The following is a 26,322-nucleotide window of genomic DNA, read 5'->3' on the forward strand; positions in this document are numbered from 1 at the left end:
GAGGAGCCGCGCCGCCGTCGCCCAGTCCCCACGCCGGCCCCCGGGGCCTCAGCGCCAACGCCTTGCCCTTTCCGCGGCTACCCAGAGGGACGGAAGGCTGCTCGCCTCTCGCCCTGGTGGTGGTTTGTGGGATCACAGTACAGCTGATCATGGCTTGGACACAAGGGTTGGTGAAGTACGGACTTGGAATGTAAGGTTTGAAAATACAGAGAATGTGCTTTAGGAAGAAAAAATCCTGGCAAGTTCAAGGTCAGCCTGGGGAACTTAGGGAGACCCTATTTCAAAACGATAAGGTTGGGATATTGCTTAGTGATAAGTGCTTACCTGGCCTGTGTGAGGCTGTGCCTTCCATCACCAGTGGTTTACCTCCCTCCCAGAAGAGTGGGGAAATAAGTAAAGACTTAATGGGTTAATTTTAAAACCTACTGGTAAACGGGGCATGGTGGCGCACACCTGTAATCCCAGCACTCGGGAGGCTGAGGCAGGAGGATCATTTCTAGTTCAAGACCAACCTGGGCTACAAAGTGAGCTCAAGGCCGGCCTGAACTGTACAGTGAGATCCTGTCTCAAAAATACCAAAAAAAAAAAAAAAGAAAAAGAGAAAAAGCTACTGGTGGGTAGTAGACCCTGCCTGATTACAAAGCAGAATGAGTAGTGGCTTTAAAAAAATAAACAGTGTACTATCATTTAATTGACCTCATATACCAGAATTCAGATTGTTTGTTGAATACTTCCAGTTTAAGTAAAATTGACTTGTAGGTTTATTTTTGTTGTTGTTACCTGAACCCGAACTCAGCACCTTATGCATGTCAGGCGGGCACTGTGACACTGAGCTGTATCTCTGGCCCTTGACTTGTAGTTAAGATCATGTAAAATTTTTTTGATACTAATCTCACTTCATTAAATATCATTAGAGGGCTGGAGATATAGCTCAGCAGCTCAAGTCCCTGATTAGCAAGTAAGGTCATGAGTTTGATTCCCAGTACCAAAAAAAAAAAAAGAATAAGCACCATTATAGTTTTCCTTTTCTAAAGATCTGATTGTATTTGGTTATTAATGTTAAATTTCACAAAGATAGGTCATGTCATCACAACACCTAATGACAGTTTTATATTTAGATTTATATAACTTTATGTAAACAGGTTTAGATACTAGTTAAACCCTTTCAGTACCTCAGAACTGAACAACACTCTTGTATTTCAATTTCGGTTCATTAGCCTGTTAATGCACGAAGATAAGGAAGCAATGTCTACCTGATATTTTTGGCCTTGGCTGCCAATTTAATTAGAATTTTCTGTATCTGAAATAATGCCTTTTACTTAAAGGCATTTTAGTGTAGTTTACAATATCAAAGAATAGCAGTTCTCATATTTTATAGCTTTTAAAATTTTAAAATATTTTTTATTAGTACATTTGCTGTACATAATATTTACATTCTTGGTGGGGAGTTGGTATATGTACATAAAACATATTAATTCTTTTTAACCCCCCGACAGAAGATCTATCTCCATTTCCTATTATGTTTTATTTTCCTCTTTATACTTTGAATTTCTCATATGAGAGAAATTGTGATATTTAAACTTGTGTGTATGTGTTATTTCATTTCACATTGTTGTTTCAAGGTGCATCCATTTTCCTACAAATGAATCAAATTTACTCTTTATGGCAGAGTAGTACTCCATGGTGTATTATCCATTCATCTATATATAGGTTGCTTCCAAGATTTAGTTACTATGAAGTGTGCTGCTATATACCTATTTATGCAGGACTTTTAGAAATATACCTAGAAGGGAAATAGCTGACTTGGATGGAATTTAGTTTTTGAGAAATCCTCTGAGTAGCTGGCAAAAATGTTTTCACTTTCTCCAGGTTGTCTCTTCATTCTGTTGATTGTTTCCTTTGGTATTTTATAGTAGACAAATAAGTTCAGAAGCGTCTAAAGTCAGCATGATGAATAGCAATACACATTTAGACTTGACTTTTTGAATTTTTTTTTCTTTTTGAGGCATATCTTACTTTTCTCATTTCTGAGAAAATATCCAACACCCAAAGTTAAAAAAGAAAGGTTTATTTTGGCTTACAGTATGTAGAGGATTCAATCCATAGTCACCTGGCTCCAAGGCAGGTGACATGGCAGAGGGTCATCACAGAGGAACAAGAGTCTGTGGCAAAGCAGGGCAGGCAGAAAGTAGCCAACACTGAAATAACAAGCAACAAGTAAAAAAGTAAGCTCCACAGCAGCCCTGTTTCTGTCTTATATTCTACAGGCTATTGCCCTTAGGGTGGGTACTACTGAGGCCCAGAGTGGACCTTCCCATTATCTACACCCTGAACTATGCCAAAACAATCAGTGGACTAATTTAGTAATCACACACTGTTGATCCAGCATCACACACTTTATCCCAGCGTTATACAGTCTAGATTCAGCCACCTATGAAAAGCCTCAACTATGATCCCTTTAGGCTTTGGGGGAATATTTAGACACAAGCTATAATGGCGTATTTTTCTCAGTATCATACAGAACCTTTTTTCAAAATGGAACATATTTTAGGCCTTAAAGCATGCCTAAATGAATGCAAAGGAATTTACATAATCCCCTGCATACTATCAAATCATAGTGGAATGAAGCTTGAAATTAATAGCAAAAGAGACTACAGATTACACAAACGGGATATATAAAAGATCAATTAATCAAAAAACAGTTCTTTGAGAAGATAAACAAGATTGATAAACCCTTTTTGGTAAGCCAAACTTATGAAAAAAAGGAAAGAAAAAGCATGTATTAACACAATTAGGAATGAAAAAGGCAAACTCAACATCTAGAGGCTTATAAGAAACTGCTTCAAGCTGGGCTTGGTGTTGCATGCTTGTAATCCCAGCACTCAGGAGACTGAGGCAGGAGGATCGTTGCGAGTTTGAGACCAGCCTGGGCTACAAAGTGAGCTCAAGACTAGTTTGAACTGCATAGTGAGACCCTGTCTTAAACCAAAAAAAAAAAAAAAGAAACTACTTCAAAAATATCTTCCAATAAATTTGAAATGTGGAAGAAATGGAGAAATTTTTAGGCACATACAAATTACCACAATTGCACCAAGAAGATAAAAATTCTTAAGGGCCAATAATATGCAACAAAGTAGAGACTGGATATACCACAAACAAAAACCCAGGGTTCACCACAGAATTCACCACAAAAAACAATGGATTCACCACAGAATTCTACCAAAACTTCAGGGAAGGTCTAATACCAATACTCTGCAAATGCTTCATGGAAACTGAAAGTGAAAGGAGTACTGCCACACTCATTTCTGGAAGTCAGTGTCACGCTTATAGCAAAAGTGGGTAAGAACCAACAACAAAAAAGAGAACTACAGGACAATCTCTTTAAGGAACATAGATGTAGAAATAACAAGATACTGTCAAACAATGCAGCAAATCATTAAAAGGATCATACATCATGAACAAGTAGACCTCATCCTAGGGATGTAAGAATGCTTCAAATATGTAAATCAATAAATGTAATACCCTGGTTCTCTACTGTTCCTAATATAACCATAGAGCTATATGAATCTATAGATAGTTAACTGTCTTAGTCACTTACTGTGACAAAATACCTGATAGCTATAACTTAAGGAAGAAGAGGTTTATTTTACCTCACACTTTAAAGGTTTCAGCCCATAGCTCACTGAATCCAAGGCAGGATGGCATGGTACTAGAGCATGGTGTAGGAGAGCTGAGGAGAACATAACAACAAGGAAACAAACATCAAGGAAAGAGGGGGGGAAAAAAAAAAAGGAAAGAGGGAAAACATTTGCTTTTCCAGGCCACACCCCAGGGACTTACCTCCTCCAATCATACTTCATCTCCCAATATTGTATTTAGTTATAAACTAACTAATGGCCAAATTCACTGGTGAATGTCACACCTCTGTGATCCAGTCACCTCCCAAAAGGCTGACCTATGAACATGTGAGGCTTTGAGGGGACATCTAGATACAAAGGGTGACATTAACTATATTATTCCTGTTGTATACTGTTCTGATTTTTTTTTTTTTTTTGTCTTTTTGAGACAGCTTTGCCATGCAATTCATGCTGGCGTTGAGCTCACTTTGTAGCCCAGGCTGGTCTCCAACTTGCAACAATCCTTTTGCCTCAGCCTCCTGAGTGCTGCAATTATAGGCATGTGCCACCACGCCTGACCCTGTTGTATTGTTAATGGAGATGTAGTTGTGACATTTGCTATACTTACTGTAGGTCAATATTTGCATTGCCAGCTTTGGTAAATGGGAAAGGGAAGAAGGGTTGAAGAGAGGGGAAGAGAATGGGAACAAAAGAATTGAGATATGTATAGGTATAAATTCCCTATAATGAATGTGATCAGTATGTCTGACAAATATATACTAAAGTTAAAATATGTACTAAAGTTAAAAACTTTGTCTTAGTGTTTCTACTATAGTGTTGTACTATAATTATAAATCTATTTTTTTTTTTTTTTTTGGTTTTTTTGTTTTTTGGTTTTTCTCCGGTACCAGGAACCGAACTCACAACCTTGTGCTTGCCAGGCAGGCGCTTTTGCTGCTGAGCTAAATCCCCAGCCCCCTATAGATCTATATTCTAAGGTTAAATTTGGTACATTACCAGTTTCAGAGTATGTCAATATCCAGTTTGTCTTTGACACTATCACTAATGCTGATTTTATTGCTGTTGCCCAAGGTGGCATAGTTATTGATAGTGATTTTTCTCTTTATCCAAGTATCTGGGTTAACTTTGTGCATCAGCAATACTACAGGGACTTCCAGGAAGATAGTGAAGAGGTGAATAGCAGAGAAACACTCTTTCTGAGATTTGGTGTCTAGACACTGGAATATAGCAATGTGAGGAAAAGGAGGGAAGTGGCTCCCTGGGGACCAGCAAGGATCTGAAGCAAGAATTAAAGACCATGGGAGAGCAAAGAGATGGACCTCAATGCAGAGGAAGGAGGTGGCAAGTGGTGCTTTTTCCCTGAGCCCTGATTCTGGGTGGAAGAGGTGGCTTGAATTTGTAGACATGTTACTACAGGTGACCCTGGAGACTTCTACAGAAAAATCACCCTTGAAACAGAGCAGTGGATGCATGCAGCCAACTGCATTGGCTGGTAAGTTGTTTGGGTTCAGATGTCCCCCAGAAGGTGATTAGCCAGTAACCATCTCAGAGAGGCCATTTGAGCTCAGAACTCAGAGCAGTTATGGGCTGGCTCCATCTAGTAACTCTCAGTGTCAGGGTGAGGGAGAACTGAGTTCAAACCAGCAGGAGGCACATAGAGTAACTGTAGGTTGAACAAATCAGGTTTCAGTCTCATGGCCAGAAACCAGCCTTCACTGGAATGGAATTAAAGGTACAGGCTTACTGGGATTAATCAACATGGATCTGGGCTGCATCTGCCCACTCTGTCTACCGGTGATGGCAGAGACCTGCAGTGAAGTGGATTCTTCTTTTCCTCTTTTGTTTCACTTTTTTTCTTGATCTTGTTTTTATATCAGCGTGAACATTGTTTCTAGGTTTTTTGTTGTTCTGGTCTATTGTTTTTATTTCTTCTGCTGTCTTCATGAGTTCTCCAAAGTTTGTGTAATTTTCCTTTGTCATCCAGCCTTCTAATCTCTTATTTCCCTATTTTCTTACAAAACCCATTTTAAATTTTCTCTCCTAATGGTAAAATTAATTGTTAAATTGATGGCATATTTATTCTATACAATTTTCTGGTTTGTTTTAGACTTTGTTATATAACCACAGTAATGGTTCACATGCTTCAGGGTGGTATGTTTTGTGTCTGAATGTCCCCACAAAGCCTCATGCAGTCATGGGGGTGGCTGGTAGAGTTTATGATTGATTCATGGTGCAATGTTGGAGTTATGGATGTGAGTGCTACACCTGCCCTGGGGCGGATAGTTTGCATACAATCTAAGGCGGGGGAAAGAGGCTGCTTACCACTGCTCCCCGCCCCCCCCAGCCTTTTTGCTCTTACTGCTTTTGTTATTTTTCATGCCCATGTACTATTGCCCTCTGTTATCTGCCACTCTGCCTTGGAGCCAGCCAAGTGTGGACTGAAAGCTCCACAAACTGGTAGCTAAATAAACCTTTCCTTCCTTAATTTTGAGCATCAGGTATTTTGTCTCAGCAACGAGAGAAAAGTAACCAAGACAGGTGGCAAATTAGTAGTTACCACAGTTTGTCATTTCCTAGGCTGTATTTGGTGCTATCCTTATTGCTGATTGTACTACTTTAGTGAAGATGACATAATTGTTCTTATCAGTTCTTCCTGGTATGCCAACACTGAGATTGCCTAAGATTTGTAAATAATACTATAGGCCAGTGCCAGAGAACCAGGGGCTGGGCCAAGTAGACAGCAACTTCTCATCCCCAATGAATTGAAGAGGTGAGATCTTACAACAGACTCAAAACCCAAAAGCCAGTTATACTGGGAAGACATCTCTGAGAAGCCGTGATGTCCTAAGGGTTCTAAATACTAGTGATAAAACTACCCATGATAAGCAATTTACAAGTATCAAACCAGGAATTAAACTGAAAAAATATATACAGAGAGAGAAAATGAGAAGATATTTCAGCAAGATGCAATACCTCAGATTTCCAGCTCACCAGTTGTTGCAATGAGTTACAACAATTGAAAAGCCACTCATCTGAACTCTGAAGTGATAACAGGAGAAGTGACAAAACATGACTAAGGCTCTAGAAAAAAAAATCAAATCAGAAATAATGTCTCAGATAACTACAGAGATGGTGGTGACCATAATGAAAGATGTGATTGGTGACTAGAGCAGATACAGATAAAAGAATAGAGGAACTTAAGAAAATGATGGAAAACAAGAACACCCAACATAGGAAAGAAATGGAATCCATGAAACAGATGCAAAATGATATCTAGGAGTTTAAAAATTGCATTGAAAGTATACCTAGCAGAATGAGCAAATGTGAAGACAGAATATTGTATAGAAGAGAGGATTGTGGTTAGTAATCATGAAAAGAAAGATTTCTTGAAAATAATAATGGACCACCAAAAGTCAGTTCAAAGCTGCTAGATGATGCAAAGAAGAACAACATAAATTGATCAGAGTCAAAGAAAAAGCATGAGATAGCAAATGACATAAAAAACCTGTTCACAGAAGTAACAGCATAAAAAAAGAATTGGACATACAGTTAAGTGAGGCACATAAAACTCCAATTATCCATGATAAAAAATCTTCACCAAGGCATATAATACCCATGATTCTAGAAGTTCAACAGAAGAACAGAATATTAAAAGCTTTTAGACAACCTGTAAGGAATGCTGATCAAATCATAGCAGACTATTCAACACAAACTTTCAAGTCAAGGAGAGCTCAGAGTGAAGTATTTCAAGCCTTAAAAGAAAACCTATGACTTAGATTGATGTAACCAAAAAAACTTTTTCAAAATTGATGTACAGGGCTGGGGATTTAGCTCAGCGGCAAAAGCGCCTGCCTGGCAAGCGCAAGGTCGTGAGTTCGGTTCCTGGTACCGGAGAAAAACCAAAAAAAAAAACCAAAAAAAAAAAAAAAATTGATGTACAAATAAGACTTTCCTGACAAAGAACACCTGAGGAAATGCATGACGACCAAACCAGCACTCCAAAATGCTCTGGTGGCTATTCTGCAAAGAGATAAGGAGGACTACAGCACTATGAATCCTAACAGAATGAATTGACCGAGCATGATAAGAATTAGGATGGTGGGGGGAGTAGAACCAACAACAAGATAACATGGCAAGGGTAAGTCAATATGTATTAGTTATAGCTATCAATGTAAATACTCCATGTGACAGGCTCCCTGGAAAAAAAGCAGGAGTAGCTTTTCAGTTTGCAGACAAAGTAGATTTCAAGCCAAGACTGACAAGGTCACAACATCCTTTTAAAGGGAACAATCTAAGACGAATAGATAACAATCATAAATACAGTTGCACCCAGTTGATAATAGCCAAATCTTGGAAACAACCCAAATACCCATCAACTAGTGAATGGGTAAAGAAGATGTGTCTTTTAAAATGCAGTTGAGTACTACTCTGCCATAAAAAAGGATATGCTCAAGACATTTCTAGGAAAATGGATGCACCTTGAAACCATATTCTTAAGTGAAATAAATTGGACACATGTAAATACTGCATTGTTTGCTTGGTGTGAGAAACCAAAAGTGTAAATAAGGGCCAAAATTTACAATAGGTATTGTGAAATGGGAAGAAAATGTTTAAATGAGGAGGGGATCAAGAGAGAGGAGAGGGGAAAAGGAAAGAAGAAAAGATAAAAGAAGGAAAAAGTGGAAACATCTTTTGTGAATGAGGAGGGGAGGAGGGGTGATGGGAGTGTAGGGGAATAGGAAAAAATATCATGTATAGGTACAAATTATGTATGATGAATGTGATCTAAATATACCAATAAAGGGGCTGGGGATTTAACTCAGTGGCACAACACCTGCCTGGCAAGTGCGAGGTCCGATTCCCGGTACCGGAAAAAACCCAAAAAATAAAAATAATAAATAAATAAATATATCAATAAAATCTGATTGAGAAAGTTAAAAAAGCATGTATGTACCAAGTAGCACCACACCCAAGTATATAAACTAAATAATAATAGATGTGAAAAATTAAATAATCACTAATACAATTGAAATGGGGGACCTGAATACTCCACTGTTAAACAGATCCACTAGACAACAAAAAAGAAAAAAATCAAGAACAAATGTCAGAGCTGAACCAAACTTTTTTTTTGGTACGGGGAATTGAACTCTTTTTTTTTTTGTTTTTTTTTTTTGTTTTTTTTGGTTTTTCTCTGGTACTGGGAACTGAACTCACGACCTTGCACTTGCCAGGCAGGCACTTTGCTGCTGAGCTAAATCCCCAGCCCCCGGGAATTGAACTCTTGACCTCAGGCTTGCCAGGCAAGCGCTAATGCCACTGGGCTATATCCCCAGCCCACTGAACTAATCTTTTCAACAAATGGCATTTGTAGATGTCTAGTGTTCTACCTTACAACATCAGAATACATATTTTCAGCTGCACATGGGTGTTCTCCAAAATAGAAAACATACTAGTTTCATAGAATATACTTAAGTAAATGCAAAGGAATTGAAATTGTCCCATGCATATTATCAGGCCATAGTGCATTGGAATTGGAAATCAATGGGAAAAGAAACCATAAGAACTTAATACCACATGGAAATGGAATAATAGTCTCTTGAACAATCAATAGATTCCAGATGGAATTAAAGAACAAATTAGTTCCTACATTTAAATGTAGAAATTATGGCATAGTGCAATTACAGCATACTGCAATTTAAGGGATGCAGTGAAAGCAGTTCTATGAAGAAAATTTATACCAGTGAAATCTCATATCAGAAAACAGCAAACTCAAATAACCTAATGTTGAACCTCAAGCTTCTAGAAAAAGAAGAGCAAGATAACCTCTGTTTGTGTCTGGATGTCCCTCCAAAGCCTCATACAGTCGTAGGGTGAGCTTCTAGGGTTTTTTAGTGATTCATGGTCCAGTGCTGGGATTATAGGTGTGAGTGCTACATCTGCCTTGGGGCAAATAGCCTGCATATAATATAAGGGATGGAAAGAGGCTTGCTGCTGGTTTGTCCTCTTTCCTTTTGCTGCTTTTGCTGTTTTTCACTGCCATGAACTGTTCTGTGCCTTATGCCACTCTTCCTTGGGGCCAACCAAGTATGGACTGAAACGTCCACAAACTGTGAGCTAAATAAACCTTCCTTTCTTTAACTTTGGGTGTCAGGTATGTTGTCTCAGCAATGAGAGAAAAGTTACCAAGTCAGAATTTGGTACCAGAGGAATGGGGTCATTGCTGTGACTGTACTTGACCACATGATTCAGGAGCTTTTGGGAATGGGTTGTGGGAAGAGTTTGGAAAGGAAAGGTTTGGAAAGACATAGCCTGAAAGACCAAAGGCGGAGTGCCTTCGGCTGTTCTGTATTTTAGATTCTGGTCAGAGCTCAGAAGACCAGAAGGCTGACAGAAATCCTGCCAGTAAAGACCAGTCTCAGGAGGTTTCTGCTGGGAAGAAGGACTGCACTGGCTGTTGGACTACAGATGTATGTTATGGTTTGGCAAGAAGTTTTTCTGCATTTTGCTTGTGTCCAGGGATTTTGCCTGAGACTAAAATTAAGGGTGACATACTAATCTGGCAGAAGAAATTTCAAGTCAGTTGTATGCTGAAGTAGTGGCATGGCAATTGTTGGGGGCTTTTAGCTAGATTTATGTTGCAAATCAAGAGCAAAGAGTCCAGCAGGATGATTTAAAACACCATGAGTTTGGCCAAGAAAATGCTCCAGTAAATCTGTGGACTGCAAAGATAGAGCTGAGGAGATCTCAATTGCTGAGAAGGAACAAGAGACTATAAAAGATGGCCGGAGGGCATCACAAGAAGCAGCAAGTCTCCACTTTGCAGCCTCAAACCTGAAAAAGTGAAAGACTTGGCTTTGAGGAGAAAGCCACAGAGCACCATGTTCCAGAATGGTAGCAGACACATCATGTTCCAGAATGGCAGCAGCATAGATAATTTTTTCCTCAGAATCAGGTTCAGAGTGCTCAGTGATCCAGGCTCTAGACTCCTACAGCCAAGAGAGAAGAAAGCCTGGCTACTGCTCCAGCTGTCAGTGGACCTTGGCATAAACCACATGGTGCTGGATTTAGATGTATGCAAAATGCAAGAGTTTTGAGGTTAAAAAGGCTTCCACCCAGATTTCAGAACATTTGGGAGGCCAGGCAGTGTGCTCTTGAGAGGGCAGTGTGTGAAGCTATAAGGGTGAAGCCAAAGGTGTAGTGGAGACCCCAGAAGTTTGGAGAAACCAGGCAAGTGGATTGTCTGAGGAAAACTGCAAGGAGGGTGGAGAATGGCTCCAAGAGAAGCCATGGGAGCTACAACCATCAGAAGTGCCATAGAGGCAGAGACACATGGAGCTCATAATTTCCCACATATTGTCTCAGATGCTGCATGTGGAACTACAGAACTTAATGTTTTCCCTGCTTCATTTTGGAGTTGCTATGGACCTATTCCTTTGTATCCCCCCCCCCTTTTGTAAAGTGGTAATGTTTATCTTTTGCCATTAAATGTTGGAAGTGTTTAACTTTTCATTTGTACAGGGGCTCGAAACTAAGAATTTGCCTTAGATCTTGGAGGAGACTTGAGACTTACACTTTTCAGCAATGCTGAAACTTATGACTTTGGCAATTCTTAGAGATGGGACTAAAATGCCTTTTTCATAAAAGGATGTGCATGAGTCTTTGGGGGCCAGGGGCAGGATGTTATGGTTTGTGTCTAGATGTCCCCCCAAAGCCTCATGCAGTTATGGTGTGAGCTTCTAGAGTTTTTGACAGATTCATGGTTCAATGCTGGGATTATGGGTACGAGTGCCACACCTTCCCTGGGGCAAGTAGCCTGTATACAGTGTAAGGGAGGGAAAGAGGCTTGCTCCTGCTTCTCCCATTTTGCTCTTGTTGCTTTTGCTGTCTTCTGCTGCCATGAACTGTTGCCCTCTGTCATGTGCCACTGTACCTTGGTACCAGCCAAGTATGGACTGAAACTTCCACATACTGTGAGCTAAATATACCTTTCCCTCTTTAATTTTGGGCATTCTCTCAGCAGTGAGAGAAAAGTAATGTCTTGGTTACTTTTCTCTCGTTGCTGGGACAAAGTACTTGACGCCCAAAATTAGGGAAGGAAAGGTTTATTTCGCTTACAGTTTGTGGAGGTTTCAGTCCATACTTGGCAGGTTACAAGGCAGAGTGGCACGTGGCAGAGGGCTACAGCTCATGGCGGCAGAACACAGCTAAACAACAAGCACAAAAGCCAAGAATCGCTGCAAGCAGCCTCTTCCTCTCCCTTATGTATGCAAACTGTCCACCCCAGGGTGGGTGTAGCTCTCACACCCATAATCAGTCAAAGTCTAAAAGTCTGCCCCATGACCGCATGAGGCTTTGGGGGGACACCCAGACACAAACCATAACATTCCACCCCTGGCCCCCCAAAGACTCATGTCCATCCCTTTATACAAACAACACTTTGGCCAGAGTAGCCAAAGTCCTAACAGTTTCAGCATTGCTGAAGAATCAAGTCCCAAGTCTCCTCTAAGATGTAAGGCAAACACTTAGCTGTGAGCCCCTGTACAAATGAACACTTCCAACATTCAGTGGCACAAAATAAGTAGTACCATTCCAAAAGGTACAAACGGGGACACAGAGCATTGGGACCAAAGCAAGTCCAAAATCCAGCAGTGCTAATGTTGTGTCCTGTAGTTCCATGACCAGCACCTGAAGCAATCTGTGGCACATTGTGAGCCCCAAAGGGCTTGCATGAGTCCACCCCTGTGGCACTTCTGGTGGTTACAGCTTCCATGGCTTCTCTCTTAGGCCCGCTTTGCTCCCTCCTTGCAGCTTTCCTTAGATGATCCATGGTCCTGGCTTTTCTAAACTTCTGAGGTCTCCAGTGCACCTTTTGCTTCACACTCACAGCCTCGTACACTGCTCTCTCAGGGGCACACTGCCTGGCCTCCCAGGCCTTCTGAAATCTGGGTGGAAGCCTCTTAAACCTCAGAACTCTTGCATTCGCCATGCACCTAAAGTCAGGGCCATGTGGATGATGTCAAGGTCTGCTGCCACCCAGAGCAGTAGCCAAACTTTTCTCTCTCTTGGCCACAGGGGTCGAGTGCCTAGATCGCTGGGCACTCTGAATCCAATTCTGAGGAACAAATCCTCTATGCTGCCACCATTCTGGAACCTGGTGCGGCTGCCGGTACCATTCTGGAACATGGTGCTCTGAGGCTTCCTTCTCCAGGCAAGGTCTATCACCTTTGCAGTTTTGAGGCTGCAAAGGGTGGAGACTTGCTGCTTCTTGTGATGCCTTCAGGTCATCTTTTCTATTCTGTTCCTTCTCAGCAATAGAGATCTCCTCAGCCTTATCTTTGCAGTCCACAGCTTTACTGGAGCTTCCTTTCTGGCCAAACTCAAAACATTTTAAATCATCCTGTTGGGCTCTTTGATCTTGATTCTCAATATAAATCTGGCTAAAAGCCCCCAACAATAGCCATGCCACTGCCCCAACATTCGACTGCCTTGAAATTTCTTTTGCCAGATTCACCAGTCCACTGCCGCCCTTAATCTCAGTCTTAGGCAAAGTGTCTGGACACGAGCAAAATGCAGACAAACTTTGTGCCAAGCCATAACACACATGGTCTGGAGTCCAACAACCAATGGAATCCTTCCCAACAGAAACCTCCTGAACCTGGTCTTTACTAGCAGGATTTTTATCACCTTTCAGGTCTTCTGAGCTCTGACCAGAATCTCCCAAACAGAACAGCCGAAGGCGTTCTAGCGCTACTCTTTCAGGCGACATCTCCGAACCTTTCCAAACTCTTCCCAGAAGCCATTTCCCAAGGCTCTTGAACCACATGGTCAGGTATAGTCACAGCAACGACCCCACTCCCCTGGTACCAAATTCTGTCTTGTTACTTTTCTCTTGTTGTTGGGACAAAGTACCTGATGCCCAAAATTAAGGAAGGAAAAGTTTATTTCGCTTACAGTTTGTGGAGGTTTCAGTCCATACTTGGCAGGTTACAAGGCAGAGTGGCACATGGCAGAGGGCTACAGCTCATGGCGGTAGAACACAGCTAAAGCAACAAGCACAAAAGCCACGAATGGCTGCAAGCAGCCTCTTCCTCTCCCTTACATATGCAAACTGTCCACCCCAGGGTGGGTGTAGCTCTCACACCCATAATCAGTCAAAGTCTAAAAGTCTGCCCCATGACCGCATGAGGCTTTGGGGGGACACTCAGACACAAACTATAACAAGTAACTAAGGTAACCCCTTATAAACATTAGAGAAGAAATTAATGCAATTGAGACTAAGAAGACAATACAAAGAATCAAGGAATGAAAGAGTTGATTCTTTGAAAGATTAGATAAAGTAGACAAACCCTTAGCCAACTTTATCAAAAAGAAGAAAGGCTCAAATCCTTGCAAGTAGGATTCAAATGGCAAAATCATAAGAGATCGTGCAGCAATCCAGATCATCAATACCTACTTCTACAACTGGTATTCTAATAAGATGGAAAACAGAAAAAAAATGGACAGATTACTAGATCATAGGAATTACCAAAGCTGAATCAAGAAGATATACAAATTGTAAATAAGCCAATATCAATCAATAAAATTGAAGATATAAATAAAATTTACCAACAAAGAAAAGCATAAGCCCTGGTGAATTCACGCTGAATTCTATAAGAAATTTGAAAAGACTTAATACTTATCTCCTCAAAATTTTTAGTGAAAGCAGTACTCCCAAATTCATTCCTGGAACCAAGCATTACCCTCATAGCAAATCCAGAGAAGGATCCAACCAAAAAATAATAATATGGGCCAATCTCTATAGATTCAAAAATCTTCTATAAAGTACTGGCAAATAAAGTACTGCAAATCATGAAGAAGATTATATACCATGACAAAGTGGGATTCATCCCAGAGATATAGGGATGGTTCAGCATATGCAAATCAATACATATCATACACCACATTAATAGAGTCAAGGACAAACATCATATGATCATTTAATATATGCAGAAAAAGAATTTGAGAAAGCCTAACACCCATTCATGATAAAAAAAATTCTACAGAAAATTTGAATAGATTCTCTATATCTCAATTTGATAAAAGCCATCTATGACAAACCAACAGCTAATGCACTAAATGGACACAACCCAAAAGCTTTCATCCTAATTCAGAAACAAGAAAAGGATGTTCACTGTCATCACCACAGTATAGTTCTGGAAATATTAGCCAGAGCAAGTCAAGAGATAATTAATGAAAGGAATCAAAATAGGGAAGAGAGAAGTTATTGTAATTATTTGCAGATAATATACTCTACATAGAAGACTCAATGAAAAGGCTTTTAAATTTAATAATCAAATTCAGTAGCATAGCTGTATTCAAGGTCAACACTCAAAAAGCTATAATATTCCTGTAGGCAAATAACAAACTCACTGAGACAGAAATAAGCAAAACAACACCTTGCACAATAGCATCAGCAAAAATACTTAGGAGACTCAATCTAATAAAGGAAATAAAATATTTGTACATCAAAAACTACAGTACTCTGAAAAGGAGACTGAAGGGAGTATCAGAAAATGAAATGAGCTGGGTGTGGTGGTGCATGCCTGTAATCCCAGCACTTGAGAGGCTGAGGCAAATGGCTGGCTGCAAATTTGAGGCCAGCTTGGGCTATGCAGTGAGTTTAAGGCTACCCAGAAGTAGTCTTAAATTAGCCTTTGTCAGTAGGTAGGCTGTGCTTGATGCTATTATTATTGCTAATTATCCAGGATGTCATGCATGTTATAATCAGTTTTTCTCTTTTGTATAATAACACTGGTTTTATGGGGTCATAACCATCACCATAGTCCAGTACCAAAGGACTAGGTGCTGAGCCAAATTGATAGCAAATTTTCATCCTTAATAAATTTCAAAGGTAGGTATTTTTCTTGGGATAGAAATAAAGACCAAGGACCATCTACATTTAAATGACACCCCTGAGAAACAGACATTTCCTAGTTAAGCCTTCATAGTAGTAATGAAGCCACTTAACATACCTAATCAGCAAGCATCAACACAGAAAACAAAATAAAATAGAAAATAGAAATGAAACCCCAGAACCCCAGCCACCCAGAACAAGCCCAGAGCATAAAGAGATAGAGGAAATGAAAATGCAAGCAGTGGAACTTTCTGAAATGATAGCAAAAGAAGTGAAAAAACAAATGGAAGAGGTTGTAGAAAAATAATCTCTTAGCTACAACAAGAAATGGTGATAAAAATGAAAGACATTACAGGAGACACATAAAAAAATTGAAGTTTAGGAAAATGATGGAAACTATGAATGCCCAACATAAGAAAGAAATGGAATCCATGAAACAGATCCAACAAAAATCCAGATTAAAATTTCCATTGAAAGTAGATGCAACATATTGAATGAAGTTGAAGGTACAGTAGCATATCTAGAAGACAGGATTGTGACTAGATACTATGAAAAGAAAAATACCTTAAAAATAGCAACAGAACATGAAAAATCAGTCAAAGCACTGCAAGGTGAAGCAAAGAAAGAGAACATAAGATTGTTTGGAGTCAATGAGAAAGCTGGAGATAGCACAAATGCCATAATAACCCCTCACAGAGATAGTGGCAGCAAACTTCCCAAAAATGGATAAGGAATTTTACATAGAAACAAATGAAGCATATACATGTTCGAACAGCCATGATCAAAATAAATCTACACCAAGGCATATAATAATCAAGATTCCAGAAATTCAACACAAGAACAGATATTAAAAGCAGAGAAAAGAACTAAATCACGTATAAAGGAAAGCCCATCAGAATCACAGAAAACTTCTCAACACAAACTCTGAAATCAAGGCGAGCTTGGAGGGAGCTATTTCAAATCCTAAAAGAAAACAACCTCCAACCCAGTTTGATGTACCCCCCAAAATTATCATTTAAAATCAATGGAGAAATACTTCCAGGACAAAGGAGAACTGAACAAATTTATGACCACCAAACCAGCTCTTCAGAATGTTCTGAAGTATATATTAGAAAGACAAAGGGAAGACCAGAAGCACAAGAACACCATTAGAAAGAAGACATCAGTCAGGGCACACAAACAGGAGAAATACAGAGAACAAACAACAGTTTATGAGAAAGATAAGCCAGTACATAGCTGTTATAACCATCAATATAAATGGTCTCAATTCACCAATGAAAGGAAACAAACTGGCAGAATGGATGAAGATCCAAAAATATGCTACATTCAAGAAACACATTTAACTAAAAAATCCATAGACTGAAAGTCAAAGGATGAAAAAAAAAAAAATACCCCATGTATCAGGATCCCAGAAAAAAGCAGGAGTAGCTATTCTATTTGAAGATAATGTGAACTTCAAACCAGGACTGATCAAAAGAGACAAAGAAGGTCACTACATTCTTGTCAAGGGAAGACTCCAAGAAGAAAAGATAACAATCATAAATATATATGTACCAAATACTGGTGCACTCAACTATATAAAACAAATATTAATGGACATGATTCTGGGAATGGTAGTGCATGCCTATAATCCCAGCCCTCAGGAGGCTGAATCAGGAGGATTGCTGCAAGTTCAAGCCAGCCTGGACTACAAAGTGAACTCAAGGGCAGTCTGAACTACATAGTGAGACCCTGTCTCAAAAATGAAAAAAAATAAAACGTACACAAAAAAAGAAAAGGACATGAAAAATAAACAAATGGATATTAAATAACACCCTCCTGAACAACCAATGGGTCTCATAAAATTAAAGGCAAAATTAGACTGTACCTATAATTAAAGGATAATGCCAGTGCAGCATACCAGAACTTACGGGATGCAATTAAAGCAGTCCTATGAGAGAAATTTAAAGTGATGAATTCTCACATCAGGCAAACAGAATGAGCTCAAATAAATAACAATGTTGAATCTCAAGATTCTAGAAAAAGAAGAACAAATCAAGCCCAAATCTTGTATGAGAGAAGAAATGATAAAGGTCAGAGCAGAAATTAATGCAATGGAAACGAAGCAATACAAAGAATCAAAGAATTGAAGAGTTGGTTCTTTAAAAGATTAAATAAAATGCACAATCCCCTAGCCAATCTTATCAAAAAGAGGATAGAAAAGAGTCAAATTCAAGCAATTAGGAATGAAAACAGTGGCCTGGGGAGGCCACGCAGCTGGGGCGCACTGGCCCTCGTGGGCCTGGTGCGGCCTTGCTGCGCAGGTGCCCGCCGGGGGAGACCAGTCCCAGAAAGGCAGGCAGCAGACGCCCAGGAAGAGGCACGGAAATGTGTGTTAGTTGTTGGGCCGGCTGCCGCCAGGCGGTCAAGAACTGCCATGCCACAGAGAAGCAGCGACACAATAGGCTCACCCAGAGACGTGCATGAACCATCCCGGCATGGAGAAACATCTGGGAAAACATGACACACGGCAGGTCACTCTTGGCCTTACCCCTGAGAGCCAGAAAGGTCCCAGAGTCAGCAGAGGAGCAGCTGATGAACAAGGACTTGGAGAACATGAGAGTACCGATGCCCGACGACTCAGAGGTTGAGCTGACTGGGGATGTGAGAGCCATTTGGGAGCCAGAAACCAGGAGGACCTTGCACAGTACCCAGGGAGACCCCCTGCAGGCCATTCTTCCCCTAACTGTACAGGCTGCAGTGTAGCAGCGAGTGGAGCTTTGGAGAGGTCTGCACCAAGACGCCATGGATTATATAGGTGCTCAATATTCATATTCTGTAGAACCACCTTCATGGAGAAGGTACGTGTCCAGGTTACCTGCCTGGGACACTTCGCACCTGATAGTGCTGAGACTGACTAGTGGGCCGAGGACTTCATCCACATGTTCCTGCCGCCTGTGTTGATGGTTGGGGAGAGGACACTAAGTGGTTGCAGGGTCCCAATGCACTGGGAGGCGGGGAGAGAACACCCCTCTGCTTTCTTAGACAAGAGGCACTGATAAATCATACTTCCCTGGATCCCAGTTCAGTAGAGGGACAAACAATTCCTGAGGATGGGTTTGTTGCTCAGTCAGCCCCAGACAGTGGAAGGGGGCTGCAGAGGATGGCTTTTGACCCGGATGTCTCACTTGAGATGTTGGTGGGAGTTGCCTCCTCAGTGTTTTGTGGCTGTGGCGAGGGGTCGGCCAAGGGGAGAGGGCAGAGAGACCGAGAGGGGACAGCTGCCTCTGTTGCAGCACTGGGAGAGGCAGACTGTGGGTCTGGTTCTCAGGGATCTTGGGGGCGGCTCATTGACTGCTGCCTCTGTCGAGGGCTGGGCCACCTAGGGAGGAACTGCCCTGGGAGGCCCCCTGGGCCATGCTTTGACTGGGGGTGGCCACTGGAGGTCAGGCTGCCCTTTGGAGTGGGGGCCCTGGGCATACTCTGCCTTCTCTCTCTGGCTGGACCGTTGTCTCCAAGGAGGAGCCCCGTGAAATCATGACTATAGAGGAAAAAGTGGATGGCTCATTGCTGGACACTGATGCTAGTCTCTCGGTCCTTGTTTTCAGTCCCGGCCTTCCTTCCAGCCGTCACACCTCAGTGAGGGGAGTTACTCATGAGGAGGTAATCCACTATTTTTTGCAACCCTTGGGCTGTAACTACTTGCTGGATCTTTCTTGCATATCTTTGTTTTCCTGAGAAACCACTTTAGGATGCTAACATGTCTTGCAGCAGTTATTGATGATTTCCTACCAATCTGTCCATAACTCTGTAATGTTTGTATTGTTCTTATGCTATTTTGTAAATGGATGTATGTTTGTTACTATGTGTTTTCAACAACCATTGAGAATAGTCAATGATTACTTAATTGAGCACTCATGTATAGCTCTATTTGTTTTCTCTAGAGACCACTTTGGAGAATTCAAGATATAGTACAACAACCATTGATAATTTCCTGCCACTTTTGTCTGTAACTTACTATTATTTGTCTGTTTGTTTTCCTGAGAAACTATCTTGAAGATACCAGTAGGTAAAATAACAACCATTGATAATGTCCTACCACTTTGTAATTCGGTGAATCCCCCTATTGCTATGTTGTCCTTCTTTTACTCTTTGAAATAAATAAATAAATAAATAAATAAAGGAATGAAAAGGGTGAAATCACAATGGATCCTTTGGAAATCCAGAGCATCAGTTTCTACTCTGAGAACCGGTACTCTACTAATATGGAAAATCCAGACAAAATGGACAGATTCCTAGACATATATGATTTGATTAAAAATTGAATCAAGAAGATATAAAAATTCTAAATAACCCTATATCAGTCAATGAAAATGTAATTAAAAACTTACAAACAATGAAAATATCAGACCCTGATGGATTTACTGTTGAATTTTACAAGAAATTTAGAGAAGACCTAATGCCACTAATGCCAAAACTCTTTAAGGAAATTGAAAAGTAAGCAATACTTCCAAAATCATTCCTAGAGGGTCTGGGGATTTAGCTCAGTGGCAAAGCGCCTGCCTGGCAAGCGCAAGGTCATGAGTTCGTTTCCCGGTACCGGAGAAAAACCCAAAAAAAAAATAAATAAATAAAAAAAAAAACAAAATCATTCCTAGAAGCAAGTACTACCCTTTTACCCAAACCAGAGAAGGGGCCAACCAAAAAATAAAATTACCGGCCAACCTCCCTAATGAAAATAAATGCACAAATCCTCAATAAGATACTGGCAAATAGAATTAAGGTGATTATAAAATAGACCAAATAGGATTCATCCCAGGGATGGAGGGGTGGTCTAACATCTGCAAATCAATAAAAGTAGTACACCATATTAATAGAGCCAAAGATAAAAATCACAGAATCATCTCAATAGGCACAGTAAAAGGATTTGACAAAGTCCAACACCCATTCATGATAAAAACCCTACAGAAAACTAGAATGGGTGATCTTTATCCCAATCTGATAAATGCCATGTATGACAGACATATAGCCAACATTATACTAAATGGTCAAAAACTGAAAGATTTCACTCTAAGTTCAGAAACAAGATGAAGATGCCCACTCTCACTACTCCTGTTCAATATATTTCTGTAAACATTATTCAGAGCAATTAGAAAAGAGAAATAAAAAAGGAATAAGGATAGGGAAGGAAGAAGTTAAATTATCATTATTTGCAGATTACATGATATTCTACATAGAAGAACAACAAAACTCCACCAAAAGACTTGTAGATTTAATACCCAAAGTCAGCAGTGTAGCTGGATACAAAGTCAACACTCAAAAGTCAATAGCATTCTTGTATACAAACAACAAATTCACCAAGAGAGAAATTAGCGAAACCACACCATTCACAATAGCATCCAAAAAATGAAATACTTAGGAATCTAACAAAGGAAGTAAAAGATCTATATGTTGAAAATTACAGTGCCCTGCAAAACCAGATTGTAGAGGATATAAAAAAATGGAAAGATATTCCTTGCATAGGGATAGGAAGAACCAACATAGTAAAACTCACCAGGGGCTGGGGATTTAGCTCAGTGGCACAGTGCCTGCCTGGTCATGAGTTTGACTCTTGGTACCAAAAAAAAAAAAAAAAAAACAAAACCAAAAAACAAGGAAACTGGCCATACTCCCAAAATTGTTACACAGATTTAATGCAAGGCCAATTTTAATATCATTAGCATACCTCACAGAATTAGAGAAAACAATCCTAAAATTCTTTTGGAACCGGAAGAGTCCTAGAATAGCAAAAACAATTCTCTGCAACAAAGGCAAGGTAAGAGTCTTCACAATTCCTTTTTTTTCTTTTTTCTTTCTTTTTTTTTTTTTTGTTTTTTGTTTTTTGTTTTTTTTTTGAGACAAGGTCTTGCTATGCTGTTGAGGCTGGCGTTGAGCTCACTTTGCAGCCCAGGCTGGTCTCGAACTTGCAACGATCCTCCTGCCTCAGCCTCCTGAGTGCTGGGATTACAGGTGTATGCCACCATGCCCAGCCACAATTCCTGACTTGACGTTATACTACAAATCTACTATGATAAAACAGCATGGTACTGGCAAAAAAACAGACCTGAGCATCAGTGGAATGGATTAGAAGACACAGACACAACTCCAGACAGACTCAGCCACCTTACCTTAGACAAAGGAGCCAAGCACCTTTACTGGAAGAAAGATAACTTCTTTAATAAATGTTGCTGGAAAAACTGATTTTCCACATCCTGAAGACTAAAATTAGATCCATGTCTATCACCATGCGTTAAACTCAAATCAAAATGGATCAAAGATCCAAATAGTAAAACAGAAACACTAAATGTTCTGGAAGAGGGGATAGGCAGAACTCTTGAAGACATAGGTATAGGCAAAGATTTCATGAACAAAACCCTAATCTCACAGAAAATAATATGAAGAATCAATAACTAGTATTTTACTTAAAAGCTTTTGTGAAGCTAAAAAAATCAACAGAGAGAAAAGGCAACCCACAGAGTGGGAAAATTTAGCCAGTTGTCCAGACAAAAAATTTATATCTAGGACATATAAAAAATTAAAAAAATTAAACCCTGTAAATTTAAAGACCCAATCCAAAAATGGCCATGTGAGATGGATTCACACTTCTCAGGTGAAGAAATGCAAATGGCAAATAAATATGTGTGAAAATGTTCAACATCACTCATTATTATGGAGATGGAAATTAAAACAATACTGAGATTCTATCTCACACCAGAAAGAATGGCTGTCATCAAGAAATCAGCCAATAACAAATGCTGGAGGGTGAAAAGGGGTACTTCTCTGCTGTTGGTGGGAGTGTAGACTAGTGCAACCACTGTGGAATTCAGTATGGAGATTTCTCAAAAATCTATGTTTAGAGGTCCCATTTTCCCCAGGTATTCCCCTCCTGGGTATCTTCCCAGAATTAAAAATATACCATAACAGTACATGTGCACCCATGTTTATAGTAGCACAATTTGTAATAGCTGAATCTTGGAAAAAGCCCAGATGCCCATTGACTGGGATAAAGGTATAGGGTTTTTTTAGACAATGGAATCCTATTCTGTCATAAGGGATAAACTTTTGAGACATTTCTAGGTAAATGGATGTAACTTTCATAAGTGAAATAAATCAAATTCACATGTGTAAACATTGTGTTGTTTTCTGGAATGAGAAAATGAAGAGTAAATAAGGACCAAAATGTACAGTAGATACTGTGAAATGTAAAGAAGTTGTTCAAAAGGAAAGGAGTACTAGGGGAGAAAAGAAGGAAGGGGAAAAGAAAAAAAAATTAAAAGGATAAAATAGAGAAAAGCTTTATAAATTGGAAGGGGAAAAGGGGCTGAAAAGAGGAGAGGGGATTGGGAAAAAACAAGGAATTAAAATAAACCATGTACAGGTACAAATTCCCTATGATGACTATGATCATGACATATCTAAAAATGTATCAGTAAACTTAAGTACAAAAAATTCATACTCCCCAAACTTAAAGATGCAGTCCAAAAACAGACATCTGAAACAGACATTTCTCAGAGGAAGAAATAGAAACTAAATATATGAAAAGTTGTTCAAAGTGACTTGTCATGTGAGAGATACACATTTTTTTTTTATTTTAAAGAGTAAAAGAAGGATAACATAATAATAGGAGGGGCTTACCAAATTACAGACAAAGTGGTAGGAAATTATCAATGGTTATTGTTTTACATATTGTTATCTATAAGATAGTTTCTCAGGAAAACAAATAGACAAATGATAGTGAGTTACAGACAAAAGAGGTAGGAGATTATCAATAGTTGTTGTACTATACTTAGGTATCTTCAAAGTGGCTTCTAAAGAATATAAGTAGAACTATACTTGAGTGACCTACTGAATAATCATTCAATAATTCTCAATGGTTGTTGTAGGAAACACATAATAATAAACATGGATCCATTTATGAAATAGGATAGGAACAACACAAACATGAGAGAGTTATGGATAGATTAGTAGGAAAATATCAATGACTGCTGTAATACATGGTGGTATCTTAGAAGTGGTTTCTCAGAAAGACAGAGATACACAAGAAGGATCTAACAAGTAGTTACAGCCTAAGGGTTGTCAAAAATCAAGTGAGCTGTCTGGGCCGAAAGCCATTTTTTGTAGCGTTTTCTCTCCAGCCTCCCATCACATTGGGACCCCACAACCAGTTAGTGTCCTCTCCCCAACTGTCAGCACAGGCAGCAGGAATCCTGCTGCAGACTTCTCTGGAGCTCCACCACAGACTGTACTGTCAGGGGAAGAATGGCTTCCAGTGAGTCTCTGCAGGTATTGTGCAAGGTCCTCCTGGTTTACAGCTTCCGAGCGACTCTCGTGACCCCAGTCCACTGGACCTCTGACTCTGTGGGCTTAGTCTGCATTCTCATGTTCTCTGAGTCCTTGTTCAGCAGCTGCTCCTCCGCTGGCTCTGGACCTTTCTGCTTCTCAATGGCAGGAGCAAGAGTGGCCCGTTGTATGGCATGTATTCCCAGGGGTTGTTCAAAGTTTGAATGATTCACACACGTCCATGGGTGGGCAACTGCAGTCGGTGCATGGTGGGCCAATTGTGTCCTGTTTCTCTGTGTTATGATAGATCTCAATTGAGCGGTGGCGGCCGGCCTAAGGGCCGGCGCGCAATGGCACTCGCCGCCGCATGGCTCCCCATGCACTGGCCCCCTCCCTCCGGGGGCCTACGAGGCAGGAAGCTAGCCAGCCGGAAAACTGGCACTCCCCACCCGTGGCTCCCTGTGCGCCGGAAGCACTCCTTCCCGGGAACTACGAGGCTGGGAGTGAGCCACCAGTTCGAAGACTGGCGCTCGCTGTCTGAGGCTTCCCGTGCGCCGGGGGCCCTCCCTCCGGGAGCCACGAGGCAGGAAGCTAGCCAGCCGGAAGACCGGCGCTCCCCACCTGTGGCTCCCTGTGTGCCGGAAGCCCTCCTTCCGGGGAACTACAAGGCCGGGAGTGAGCCGCTGGTCTGAAGACCGGTGCTCCCCGCCCGAGGCTCCCTGTGCGCCAGGGGCCCTCCCTCTGGGAGCTCCGAGGCAGGAAGCTCGCCAGCCGGAAGACCAGCACTCCCCACCTATGGCTCCCTGTGTGCCGGAAGCCCTCCTTACGGGGAACTATGAGGCCAGGAGTGAGCCACCGGTCCGAAGACCGGCGCTCCCTGCCTGATGCTCCCCATGTGCCGGGGGCCCTCCCTCCGGGAGCTACCAAGAGATACACATTTTAAAAATGCAAAGATTGTATCTCACCCAAGAAAGAATGGCTGTCATCAAAAAGTCAAGTAATAACAAATGCTGGCAGGGCTGTGGTGAAATGGGTCCTTTCTCCACTGGTGCAACCACTGTGTAAATCAGTGTGGAGATTCCTGAACTAAACTAAAGCCAGAGGTTCCATTTGTTTCTCTTCTTGGTATCTTTCCAAAAGAATTAAAAGCATCATACCACCATGATATATATACACTCATATCTATACTGGCACAGTACGTAATAGCTAAATCTTGGAAACAGCCCAAATGTCCATCAACAGATGAATGGGTAAAGAAGACGTGTTTTATTTATATAATGGAGTATTACTCTGCCTTAAAGAAGGATAAGCTTGATACATTTCTAAGTAAATAGATGCAACTTGATACCATATTCTTAAGTGAAATTAATTGGACACACATGTTTAAATACCACATTGTTTCTCATTCATGAGAAACTGGAAGTGTAAATAAAGACCAAAATGTATAGTAGATATTGCAAAATGGCAATAAATATTCAAATGAGAAGGGGGAGAAGGGCTGGGGTAGGGAGCAAAGTGAGGAAGGGACAAGAAAATAGAAGGAAAAATTAGGAAATGATTTTGTAAAGAAGGAGGGGAAGACAAGTTTGAAGGGAAGGGAGGGGGATAGGATAAAAAGAAGAGGCAAGATGTACAGGAACAAAATCCCTGTGATGAATGTTATCACTATGTATATCTAAAATGTACCTATAAAAGAAAACCAAAACAGTACTTCAGCTTATTCCCAGAAAAATAAGTGGAGTCCCTACCCTTCAGGCTCCCTTCCCAAGTAAATGGAAGTGGTTGGGTCTTATGACAGAAGAAAAGATCTATAGTTTGCCATGCCCAGAGTGCATCATTGAAGAGCAGATACTAATTAATGATTTCTTCATACTAGCAACAAAGTATTCCTCTATAATCAACTTGCAAACCACTGCACAAAACAAAAATCAACATAAACATGAAAACACAAAGCAACAGTAGTACTCCAAATACTCTGAGCTCTCCCAAAAGTGATCCATGGGGTATTGAGGAGGAACAAGTCAAAAGTCACACAGGTGAGTTATACCAATGGATAACAGAAGATTTTTTTAAAAAACAGAGCAATAAGGTGCTTGGCAAGCTCAAAGAAAATATAACTAAACAGAAAAGGGAGTCAATAAACAAATTGCTGAGTTTACAGAAGACTAATAAAAAGCTAACTGACCTAACGAAAATGATATAAGACAGGAATGACCAGTTTAGCAAAGAATTAAGAGTCCAAGAAAAGGTAAACAGCAATGTGGGAGATTCAAAATTTTATTGAAAGTATGTGCAGGAAAAGTGACTAATGTGAGGACGTTCTATCAGAACTAAAAGATATGGCTGCTGTTGGGTATCAGCTATTCAGAGATACTAAAGAAAACAGGACATGCACAAGGCACTGAGTTCAAACCAAAAAACCAACCAAACAAAAAAACCAAAAAACAGGAAAAATGGATCCAAAAGCTGGTAGATGTTGCAAAGAATAATTAA

Source organism: Chinchilla lanigera, unplaced genomic scaffold (assembly GCF_000276665.1).
Source record: "Chinchilla lanigera isolate Chin_1 unplaced genomic scaffold, ChiLan1.0 scaffold00096, whole genome shotgun sequence".
Taxonomy (NCBI): domain Eukaryota; kingdom Metazoa; phylum Chordata; class Mammalia; order Rodentia; family Chinchillidae; genus Chinchilla; species Chinchilla lanigera.